Source organism: Anguilla rostrata, chromosome 19, assembly GCF_018555375.3.
Source record: "Anguilla rostrata isolate EN2019 chromosome 19, ASM1855537v3, whole genome shotgun sequence".
Classification (NCBI taxonomy): domain Eukaryota; kingdom Metazoa; phylum Chordata; class Actinopteri; order Anguilliformes; family Anguillidae; genus Anguilla; species Anguilla rostrata.
The window spans coordinates 3,901,049-3,913,177 of record NC_057951.1 but is presented as its reverse complement, the minus strand read 5'-3'; the positions used below and the strand labels follow the sequence as shown (position 1 = coordinate 3,913,177).

The window sequence follows — 12,129 nt, the reverse complement described above, 5'->3', positions numbered from 1 at the left end:
TCGCCGCTCGGCGAAGGGGTAATAACTACGTAACGAGATTCAGTTCCGCAAGTGAGCATCTTCGTATGCAAGTATGCAAATGAAGAAGATTGACTGTGATGTGTATGTACTTACCGCTGTTATTGGTATCATGATTCGTTCAGAGACGCCAGATGAACATCCCATCTGACCATCTGCCTTTCTCATATGTGACTGGGTCTGGAAAAGCCGTTACTGGGCAGCTTTAAAAGCAGGGGTGTCCAATTTTACCCCTGTGTGTGGGTGCAGGTTTCTGTCTCAGCCAAGGCACTACAACACCTGTTTCTACTTATGAAGGTCTTGATTGAAGACCGTGATTCGTTAATTAGTTTGAATCGGCTGCCTTCAATCAAGACCTCGACAAACAGAATCAGAACCGCGACTGAAATTTTGCTTAACCCTTTAAGGTGTGAGAGCACAAATATGCGATTAGAATGTTCTTAACTGAACATTCTAATGCTGATGTCGCAATCACTACTGGTAACTGTAGTGTTCTAGAACACTGACTTAGAGTTTTTTAAAAAAAGCTTTCAAAAAAACCTGCTCTTCATAGGGTGAAGGGTAAGATTGGACAGCCCTCTTTTAAAGGGCCGAACTCACAGCAAGCCAATCAGTGGTCTTCCCCTACCCCCCCCACCCCTCCCCCCCCCACGCCATCCTCAGGAAGGCCCCGCCCCACCCCGCTGATGGATGCTCGCAGCCCGGCTCTCCGCTGTGAGCGAGGAGGGGGCCAACTGCGAACGCCAGGGCGAAGCCGCCGGTCTCTGGCGGGCGGGGAGCTCGTTAGCGCTCGTTAGCGCTCGTTAGCGCTCTGTAAACGCCGCCCCCCGCGCCGCTCGCTGCGCACAGAGCACGCCTCGGGGACCAGCCGATCGGGCCCTGGGGGGACCGGCAGTGCTGCTGGGTTTCACTCTAACCCCATCTCATCAGCGCCGATTCAAACCCGGGACCCCCAGCTGAGTTAAATTACATTACATTACATTACATTACACTACAGGCATTTGGCAGACGCTCTTATCCAGAGCGACGTATAACAAAGTGTAATAACCATAACCAGGAACAAGTATGACGAAACCCTTAGAGAGAAGTACCGGTCCAAGTGCAGGGAACAACCACATAGTTCAACTTGGACCCTGAAGGTTAAACTGATTAACACTAACAACGAGAACGGCAACAACGCAGTCTATGGAAAAAATACAAGCAGTAGTTAAGACAGTTAATGCACCTAAGTCACCTACGAAACAGCTGCCTAGTTACAACCCTAAGCTTACAGTCATTTACAGGGGGGGTAGGGAGGGATGGGGAGAGGTGCAGCCTGAAGAGGTGAGTCTTCAGTCGTCGTTTGAAATGGGTCAGTGTCTCAGCTGTTCTGACCTCCACAGGGAGGTCATTCCACCATTGTGGGGCCAGAACAGACAGGAGACGTGTTCTGGAAGTGCAGGTGCGAAGAGGGGGAGGTGCTAGGCGTCCTGAGGTAGCAGAACGGAGGGATCTGGCTGGCATGTAGGGTTTGAATCTCTGCCCAATCGGTGGCACGAATCAATCAATTAACCATCAGGTAGAAGAGAAAAGCAGAAGCACCGCTGACCTCACGGGCCAGGTTTGAGTATCCCCCGGTAACAGTGACAAATCCAAGGCTCTCGTCTGTCGTGAGTGTGTTCCCTGTAAGCTTCCTTGAAGACCGTGTCAGTCCGTTCGGAAACTTGCCGTTTAATAAAGGCGTTTTGTCGCTTCTCTCACCTCAAAAGGGCGTCTTGGGCGTCCCTTTCCGACTGACTTACTCATCGGGTCCCCCGCGCACTAAGGAGCGCCTTTTATTTTCATCTGTCGCCGTTTTGTCTGTGCGTTCAGGCGGAAGTCCTCCCGCGTTTCTGTTTGCACCGCGTTTCGGCTGGTGGTCCGTTTGGCCGTTGGCTTCATTCGGGGCTGTTTACGTTCCCGCGATCGATTCAAAACGGCCGGATGCTTGGCTGACGCCATTTCGGGCTGAAGGCCGTGCTCAAGTGCGTATAACGGCTGTGCCCCGCCTGTGATTTGAGCCTGCAACCCTCTGTTCGTGTGTTCAGTCAAAAAGAAAAAGACATGCATTGTCAGTTGACATGAGGAAGGAAGAGACATGTTTAAAAGACTGAAGATGGCCCAGCCCTGTTAAACGCCCCCCCCCCCCCCCCCGGAGAAAGTGTCTTTATTCAGTTTTCTGCCTGCGTACTGTTTCTCACCGGTGGAAGATAGCGTCTTTGCCTGTGAAGCTTTCTGCAATTGTGTTCTTTGTGCTGCTGCAGTCCTGAACAGAGGTGATGGTCAGTGGGCGGAGTTTAATTTCGCCTGCCCCGTTCCAGGCCTTCTCGTCCCATGCTGTGACTGACAGGCCCGGTGATGAAGTCTCCTCGCTCGATCCCGGGTCTTTAAAATGCCCCCCCCCCACCCCCCACGCCCTCCTGGGTGCCACGGCAACACCTCTCCCCTGTGACACGTCTCCCGGGGGGCCAGGCCGGCTGGGGCGCGAGGCAGGTGGCGTGCAGGGCCTCGATGGCTGTCTTCGGCGCCATTGTCTCCATAGTGACGGCACATTTCATGGCACTCCAACTGCCCCCCCCCCCCCCCCCCATCTCTCCCAAACTCCAGGCTCCAGAAACCTCATCTCTTTATTTTTTCTCCTTTAAAACGGGAGGTTCATTTCTGATTGGCTCATCCAGGAAAGTTCTCCACAAGTGCATGCTGGGACTTGTAGTCTAACCGCTGCTGGTCTGTTCCGAGCCTGGGTTATGTCATGAACTGACCGTAACCAGGAGCCTGTTACAGCAGGACTACAGTCGGCTCCGTCTCACAGGGATAGGCACAGCAACAGCGGCTTCTGGTCCTCTCCAGTACGTGTCTGTGGGCGGGTCATACCGACAGCGGCTTCAAACTGTTTCAGACACGCGCAGCTGAACCGGTGAACAGATCTTCCGCTCGGTCACCTCTAATGGCGGTGACACCACTTCGCACGATGACAAGGCGGGAGTCAACGCCGGTCTCCCGCCATGCTTCGAAAGCCGCCGCTGTCGTTCGCCGGGGGCGAGGCGAGGGGCAAACGCCGCCCGGTCGGCCGGCCCCTCTTTCCGAAAGCGCAGCGGAGGCGTTGTACGTGGCGCGGGGGCGCCTCGCCGACCGCCCTCTCAAACATCTCCGAGGGGAGGGAGGGTGGCCAGTTCCACTCCACCCTCGCGCCGTTTCTCCGACCCTTTCAATTTTTCAGTAGACTAATTACTCCGGGCCAGTTGGCGGTATATAAATAGAACCGCTGAGCTTTTTTGTCGTTTTCCGCCGCGTTCCGCTCGCGCGTGTGAGCGGAGGGCCGTCGGCGGGTAACGGGTCTCGTCGAGCGTGACATCGCCGTGACATCACGCGCTCCGTCATATCTGTGCTAATCACTCATTTCTATGGTGTCATATCTGTGCTAATCACTCATTTCTATGGTGTCATATCTGTGCTAATCACTCATTTCTATGGTGTCATATCTGTGCTAATCACTCATTTCTATGGTGTCATATCTGTGCTAATTACTCATTTCTATGGTGTCATATCTGTGCTAATCACTCATTTCTATGGTGTCATATCTGTGCTAATTACTCATTTCTATGGTGTCATACTTCTAATTACTATTAGGGCCAATTCCTGTGTCTAGTGTCATTAGAGCTCTGATATATCACACAGTACAGGCTTCTGCCATCGCCTCGGCAGCTCGGGGCTGTGGCTCAGCGTCCGCAGGCTGCCCGCAGCCACGAGCCGCCAATCCCGCCAGCCCCGCGCGCCCCGCCCCGACGACCCCGCCCCGCCCGACAGCTGACGAACGAGCCGGCGGCCCCTCTCCCGCGGGGGGCGCTAAAACGAGCGGCGGAAGGGGAGAAGAGAAGGAGAAGACGCCGCGACACTGCGGCAGGTTTATTATTAGCTCCCCGATGTGACCGCGCTCTCTGGGAAAAAGGGGGCGATGAGGAAGAGGAGGGAAAGGAGGTTAGGCGAGGACCTTGAGAGGAACCAGGACGGGCGGGTAAAGGGCGGCTGCGCTCCCCTTCTCCGACGCCCGCCTCGTTCCCCCCCGAAAGCGGCCCCGTTTACCGTCTGGCGCGCGCGGAGGGGTCTGTGACCCGCTTCCTCCTCGCAGGCCTGGGTCTTCGCTTCGTTCTGACGAGCGGGGGTTTTACTGGTGTTTGGGAAGGCCGTGTACCGGTAACCAGTCACGAGTGGGGACAGGGAGAGGTGTTGGGGAGATGTGCTGCCGGGTCGAGTTTCTCGGCTTTGTGTGCAGTTTGTGGATGAGGGAAACCTGCTGTAGACACACACTCACACGCACACACACGCACACACACACACACACCCACACACACACACACACACGCAGACACTGAACAGATGCAGATGCGTCATGTTCACCCCATCAGTCCTTTTCCCTGCCCCAAGCAAACTTCTGTCCCAGACAAACATCCTAGAATACAAAAGAGATGTTCACCTCCCCCCCCCCGCATTAAACCGACCGCATTTCAATTGGTCCGTCCTCCACCGCAGCTCGGCGAGCCGCCCGCGTCATGTGACCTGGCACACGCAGGGAGGTTCAGCCGCACCCCGGGGCCCAACGGGACCCCCCTCTCGGGCCCGGGCCGCTGAGCCGCCCCGCCTCCAAACACACCCGTCCCGGGTTCCCCGCACCCCGCACCCCGCGCCCCGCTCGCCCTCGCTGCTCTGCATAATCATCCCGCCGCTCCAGTCTGGGCTTTCCGCGCGAATATCCCAGGCAGAAGCCCCGCCCCCCAACAGGCCTGTGAACATTCACCCTGGTAACCCCGGTAACCCCGACGGACGGATTACTCTGTCGCCGCTTGAGGACGAGACCCTGAGCCGTGTTCAGGCCCAGTGCACAGGATAACGATGGTGATGATGATGATGATGGTGGTGGTGATGATGCGGCGGGTTCGGCAGCTGCGGCGTTCCTGCTGTGATGCGTCGCGTCGAGCAAAAAAAAAATTTTAAAAAAGGCCTCCCTGCAGGTTTAATTCCCCGTGTCTCATGTCACTGCTCGAAAATGAGAGAGAGGATTAAGACGGATGCCCAAGTCCTCCCGGTTGTTCCGACACCCCTCCCCTTGCGTATGATTTTTTTTGGGGGGGGGGGGCGAATTGGGCAGCCTGTCATTGCAGAGCCTGTGCTCCAGGGTTTGATTTATTTCTGAAAAAATTGTATTATTTTTTTTTTTTTAACCAACAGCGATGGCTGTGCCAAAGATCCTCTAAGCGCAGCCAAGATGTCAGTCAGTACAGAGAGATGCAGGAGGCAGAGGAGAGTAAACCAGAACCAGAAGCTTTAATTCAGTTTTCAGGGCATTGTTGCCTCTTCCCTGCTGTTCTGGCACCTGTCCAGATCAAATGCGTGCGGTTTACTTCCTGACGGGCACCAGTTATACGGTTTTGATCGGGAGAAAACAGGCCTTCTTCTGCACAGACATGAGTAACAGGAGGATTGGACTCTTGGAGGATGATACAGGCTGTTTTTTTTACCACGAGCCCGGCTCATGGAAACCATCCATTGCGGTCAGTCAATAGCCCAATACATCCTTGTTGGCACAAGCTTGGGCACTTTTCACTGCAGCGCGCTGTAAAGTGTCCAAATCGACTCCCACGGACGATTTGACGACGATGTTTTTGTTCCCTCAGAAGAGCCGTAGAAGCGGATGCGTTTTGATTGAAACGTCCCTCTTCGTGGCTGACTGCTCTGTTAACACCGAGCAGCCCCTGAAAGATTCGGCTGACGCCCCACGTGATCGTTCACGTCCGCGCGGAAGCCGTTGAGCTTCGGACGGTTTTGTCAGGACGACGCGCCGCTCTTCTCTTAACGCCGGTGTTAAGCATTTTCCGCCCAACGAGCCGCGGCCCTTTCTCCGGTCCCTCGGAAACCCCGTTTGCGCGTTCGACGGGGGCTGTCTCGCACGGAAAGAGAGTACCGTGGGTATCGACGGCGTGTTTTTGGGAAAAGCGTGTTGACCGCATCGCGGGGGGGGGGGGGTGGTGACAGTGTACGTGTGCGCGTCGTAGTCATTTTTCCAAAGGCGTTTTTCAGCCGGTGCCCAAGCCCTTGGGAGACACTCGCATATGGATCCCGAACCCATTTAAATCTCCCCCATCTTAATCAACTCACCCCCCCCTCCCTCCCTCCCACCCCCTGGTGAGGATGTGCTCTCTTTGCAGCCTCCCCTCCCCTCCCCTCCCCACCCCTCCTCGGTCTAGTCTGTAGCCGTGCAGCTAATGCTGATTTCATAGCGAGCGCGTGTCTGTCTCGTTTCCCGTGCGGCGGTTCGCGGCTGTGCGACGGGGTGAGGAATGGAGACGGCGGCAGATGGGGAGGGGGGGGGGGTGAGCAGCGGTCAACCCCCCCCACCCCCCCGCCTGCAGTGTGGTGAGCCTTTGTCCTGGCACCCTGCCCCCCCTGTTAGATCAATGTACCTGCTGGGTGCTGGAGCAGAGGGCCCTGACTTCACACAGAGGAAGAGTGGCTAATGTTTGGAACAGCAAAGGCATACATCCACTTTCTCTCTGCTGCACACACATACGTACACACACACACACACTCACACTCACATTCACTCTCTCACACACACACAAACACACAATCTTTCCCACATGCACACGTACACACACTTGCTCTCACGTAAACACACACGTACACACACTTGCTCTCACATGTACACACACACGTACACACACTTGCTCTCACATGTACACACACACACACACACTCACTCTCTCACATGTACACACACACGCACACTCACTCTCTCACATGTACACACACAGACACACACACACACACACACAGTGCTCTCCATGCGTAACCAGCGCATGACCATGAATCGCTGTCCTTGACTGGAAGCGTCCCAAAAAGCTGTTTGTCTTGTGGTTCACGGTCTGTCCTCGCGTCCTGCGCGCTGAGCGGATGTGCGCGGGTTCACGCTCGGTTCATCTGCAGTCCGAGCTCATTGCTCCTGCCAGATGGAACTCTGGCAATTAAAAGAATCATAAATCGCAAAGGGAGACCATCTGTGCAGTATTCCAGCCTCTGGAAAAAGTATAGATTTTTTTCGCTGCTGCTCAAACTTTGAGAATATTGAAATTCGTCCCGTCCAAAGACATTTGTTGTGAATCGATATCGATTTGCAGACGTCATTGCTGCGTCTTTGGAAAAATCTGTATGCTCAGAGCAACATTGATTTTTGTGATTAAGTTGTTTTTTAACACTGAAGATGACTGTTAGTCCACTGATTTCCAGAGGCTGACTTAAGACCCTTGGCAGCACCATCATCGAACTGAAGGCTTGACTGTAAATATGCACGCTGTAGCTTCCACTTCAGCCAATCCAGTGAGGAAGCCTGAAATGAATACTAAACCAATTTGCCTCCAGAAAATATGTTGTTGATTGAGGAACTTACATTATACTGCTGACCCCTAATTTGGTATTGCCAAGGTGGCCAAATCATGCGCACGCGTACACACACACACACACACATAGACAGATACACATACACATATAGACAGATACACGCACACACACACAGACATACTGTGTATATACACACGCATGCACACTCACACCTAGACACACACACACACACACACACACACATAGACAAATACACATACACACACACACACATAGACAGATACACACACACACACACACACACAGACATACTGTATGTACGCACGCATGCACACACACACCTAGACACACACACACACACACACACACACACTTGCGTGGATTTGCGAGCATCTGAAATGACGGTTGCAGTCTGCGTAACTCCGCCGGTCGTGATCGGAATGCGAGGAGCCATTTTGGCGAGCTCTGCTTCTATCGCTCACAAAGCAGCCATCGCTGCTTCTTTCAGACGGGCTTGTCTGCCTGTGGGAGTGTGTCACAAAAAAAAAACAAAAAAAAGAAAAAATTCAAGTATTTAAATTTCATGAGCCCGGCTACGCTAGCAAGGAATCAGATTTTAATTACTGTCGCTGGCTTCCGCTTGAGTCGGGTCCAAAACAGAGATTTAATGCCTCCATTACTGTTCCGAGCCAGGGATTATAGGCGTAAAAGTGTCCGCCAGAATTTGGACGTGCTGCCTGTCCCCGTGGAGCTTGGAGGATGTACTGTGCTCTCCGTGCAAGGGTAATGGAGGGGAATTTGGGTTATGGCACAAACCTTTTGGGGGGGGGGGGGGGGGGTAATTGTGTCTGGTGCACCCTGGCTTATAAACATGCAACATTAACTTTGTACATGCTATAACATGCATACGATTATAAACATTGCATAGAGTTAACATTACATATGTTATAAACATACTGCATATAACTTGCATGGTATAACTACATAAATAACATTGCATAGATTAACATTGCAAGAGGTTATAAACATTACAGTAGAGGTTATAAACGTAACAGTACATGTTATAAGCATTGCTTGAGTGGTCATAAACCTTACAGTACAAGCTATAAACATTGCAAACACAGGTTATAAACATTGCAGTAGAGGTTATAAACATGACTGCACCGGTTGTAAGCATTGCAGTAGAGATTATAAACATTGCAGTAGAGGTTGTGAACATGACCATACAGGTAGACTTGCGAGAGTAAACATGCTCAGCATAGTTGAGTAGGTTTAAAGTGACAGTACAGCTATAGACATGCTAGAGTTATAAATGACAGTACATTATAGACATTGCAGTAGAGGTTGTGAACATGACCATACAGGTTATAGACATTGCAGTAGAGGTTATAAACATGACAGTACAGCTTATAGACATTGCAGTAGAGGTTATAAACATGACAGTACAGCTTATAGACATTGCAGTAGAGGTTATAAACATGACAGTACAGCTTATAAACATTGCAGTAGAGGTTATAAACAGTGCAGTAGAGGTTATAAACTCCTGAGGGCCTGTCATTCTGCCACATCACCAGGAAATTAATGAGGAATGCCTTGAGGCGTATCGACAGTGCATCTCTCGCTCTATCTCTGTCTGCCTGCCCATCCCTCTCACTCTGTCGCTCTGTCTCTCCCCCCCCCCCACCCCATTCTGTCTACATCTATTTCTGGATGTCTATCATTTTCAAGAATGCTTTATAGTTTAAGGCTTTCCATACAAAAACAAATGCAGCAAGCTATCAAACTTTTTTTTGAAGCTATTGTCAATCTCTCTCTCTGTCTCTCTCTACCTCCCTACCTCTCTCTCTCTCTTCCTCTGACTCTGTCTCTCTCCCTCTCTTCTCTTCTCTCATCTCTCTGTCCCTCTCGTCTCCCCCTCTCTCTTCTCGTCTCATTCATTTTCATAGTCTTTGCTGAAATACAAACTCTTATACAATAGTAAAATTATATATATAATATATGGTAATTACATTTACAACCTGGCACATATCATAATGTATTAGTCTCTCTCTCCCTCTCTCATACTCAAATACGAGCGCACAGAAATAGCAGCCTTGGCAGCAGAGGCACGCTCGCGGGCAGATGGCTCGATGGCGGCGATGCCAGGCATCTCCCCCTGACTCGGCCTCCCGCCACGCCGCGCGGCGCGGGCCAACGCCTCTGTGCGGGGCCACAAGGAGCCCTGCCGCTACCCGCTACCCCCTCTCTCTCTCTCTCTCTCTCTCTCTCTGTCTCTCTCTCTCTCTCTCTCTCTCTCTCTCTCTCTCTCTCTCTCTCTCTCTCTCTCTCTCTCTCTCTCTCTCTCTCTCTCTCTCTCTCTCCATCTCTCTCTCTCTCCTCTCTCTCTCTCTCGGCGGCAGAGATAAGCTGGGGCGTGACTCGGAAGAAAGCGCGGCGTCCGACGGCGCCGCATTTGAAAGGGGAGGGGGGAGATGCCGGAGGTTTCGGAATGGCCGCCTCGGCGCCGAGGCACGTGGGAAATGTAGGCAGGGCAGTGGGGGGACTGTCTGTAATTCAGTTCCCAGTCCTGGCCCCCGTCTTACGACTCGCCTGTTCCTATGCACCGACTCTGCTTCATCCGGTGCTTCATCTTCCGTGCCGAAGTGCCCTGGGATGTTTCCCCGGAATAATAAGAGCTCCTTTTATTACACCGCATCGCCTCCCTTAGCCTCGCTCGACCCCCCCCCCCCGAGCTCCGCTCGAATCGCTCTTAATTTTTGCCCGGAGGAAAAACCTCGCGGCAAAGCAGCCGCCGTGCTGTGAGTGCTTCGCTGAGTGCACTTCCTGTAAACAGTACGGACTCCCCGCGCTTCCAGGCCGAATGGGGGGGGGGGGGAAATGGAGAATGATGGGATTAATCTGTTCTTCGCTTTGAGATCTAAAGTACTAATGGAGCGCACGCACCTCGCAGAGTGCAGTTAAACTTCGTTGAGACTGGAGAGGTCTGTCGGAGATATGGGCGGGCTTCCTCCTCGCTTCTGGGTTTCAGCCACGTCAGATCGGAAGAGAAAAGTCGAAACGGGAGGAGTTTAAAAGGATGAAAGTTCTTGCACGTTTAATAAATTTATGACAGCTTTACTGGCGTGTGAGTGTATTGACGAGGATGGATCCAAGGACTTGTTCTTGAATCGGTGGAGCAATTGGGACCTTTTTTTTTTAGGGTTTTTAGCCTCAAATACACCTGAAAGGAAGAGAAGGTGGCCTCAAGATCGAAAGAGAACTTTTCGGGGTTTTGAGAAACTTATCTTTCCATGCCAGTGGGGGGAAAGCTTAAAATTGTGGCCTTTCCTGCCCTGTTTCTATTAATCTGTTCGTCAGTTGTCAAGCCAAGCTCCGGGTCCCCTTGCTGCCAACCTTGGCCATGCTATTGAAGTGTGGGGATGTACCTGTGATGTGGAATTAGAGCAAGTTTGAGTGAGCGAGCGGACTGGTGCACAGGGCGGATGGGGTTGTGTATAGTGACGTCCTCACAGATGACAGTAGGATGAACTTAATTGGTTAATCGTCTTCCTCTGCCCCCAGTTCCGGCTCCTCCGATTGGCTGCATGGGCGTGCGCTTCGTCTTCCTGGTGCAAGGCAGCCGCGCCCCACTGTTGCCACGGAGACCACCCCTCCGACATCAGCAAGGTAGAGGAACAGCTTGTAAACAAAGAAAACACCTGTCTGATTAATTCATATTCATCCATCAAAGATATGTATGCAAGACAGAGGCTACTAGACAGCGGTGGCTCCTCAATGAAATAAACAAATGACATCCAAGCATGCATAATTATGGCTAGGATGACTGCAAGTGGAGACCTCAGCGACTTTGAAATTGGCAACAGCTTGTCCGCATTTTTCAGGAGCTCCAGTGGTGAAGACCACTCCGTTTGCCGATCTTGATGCCGGCATGCAACTTCAATGGAATGACATTATCTGTGAAGTAGGTCTCTGTTGCCCTCCAAAGTCTATAAGATGACAGTTGGTCAAAACCGGTCCTCTCCATCTATGAGGCTGAGATTGGGCTCCACCGTCTCAGAGTCTACCAAGTGGAGATTTGTATCCAACAGCCCTGCTTCCCTTTCCGCCATCTACAAGGCCAGGGGATTCTCCAGCAACCAAGGTGCAGATTGACACATTCTCACACAGTGATTTTACTCATTAATGCAACTGCTCTGTTATTCAAATACCCAGAAGATGTTTAATCTCCTTTGTGCATTGCTAGTTGATAGTAATCCCATAGGTCCCCCTTATACACGGCAGATAATGGGATGGGAGGGGAGGGATTTTGGCCAGAGGGAGGAGGCGCCTGCAGGGCTAACCCGATTAGCATATCCCAGCATGCCCTCAGCATGGGAGCGGCTCTCCCCGGGGGAGTACTTGCCTTCCACCTCCAAAGTGTGGCCATTTTTTTAGAAGCCATCCCACATGCAACTCCCAAACCAGAAATCCATCTTGATTTATTTTAATGATTTTTTTAAAATGTTCAAATACACACATACTCAGATTCAAGACATTTGTCTTTGTTTTTCCTTCGATTAATAGTTACACCGGCACTGCTTTATCTATTCATTCTCTTTGGCCGGGATCGTGTGACCGCGGGATTTCAAATTGACATGTGCTGGGTTTCATTGGAGGCCATTTGGTCAATGAAGGTCAATGAAAAAAAACCATGTTTCGCGT

The 12,129-nt window shown here is 51.9% G+C and overlaps 1 long non-coding RNA gene across 1 annotated transcript in view; it reads left to right on the top strand.

Annotated features, from left to right (window-relative positions):
• LOC135245544 (uncharacterized) overlaps window positions 1-11,706 on the top strand; it is a 58,711-nt gene extending 47,005 nt beyond the window's left edge. Inside the window, exons 2-3 of the long non-coding RNA XR_010327288.1 lie at window positions 10,990-11,094; window positions 11,310-11,706. This is a non-coding gene — a long non-coding RNA (uncharacterized LOC135245544). The remainder of the gene's footprint in view (window positions 1-10,989; window positions 11,095-11,309) is intronic.
• The last annotated feature ends 423 nt before the right edge of the window (window positions 11,707-12,129 follow it).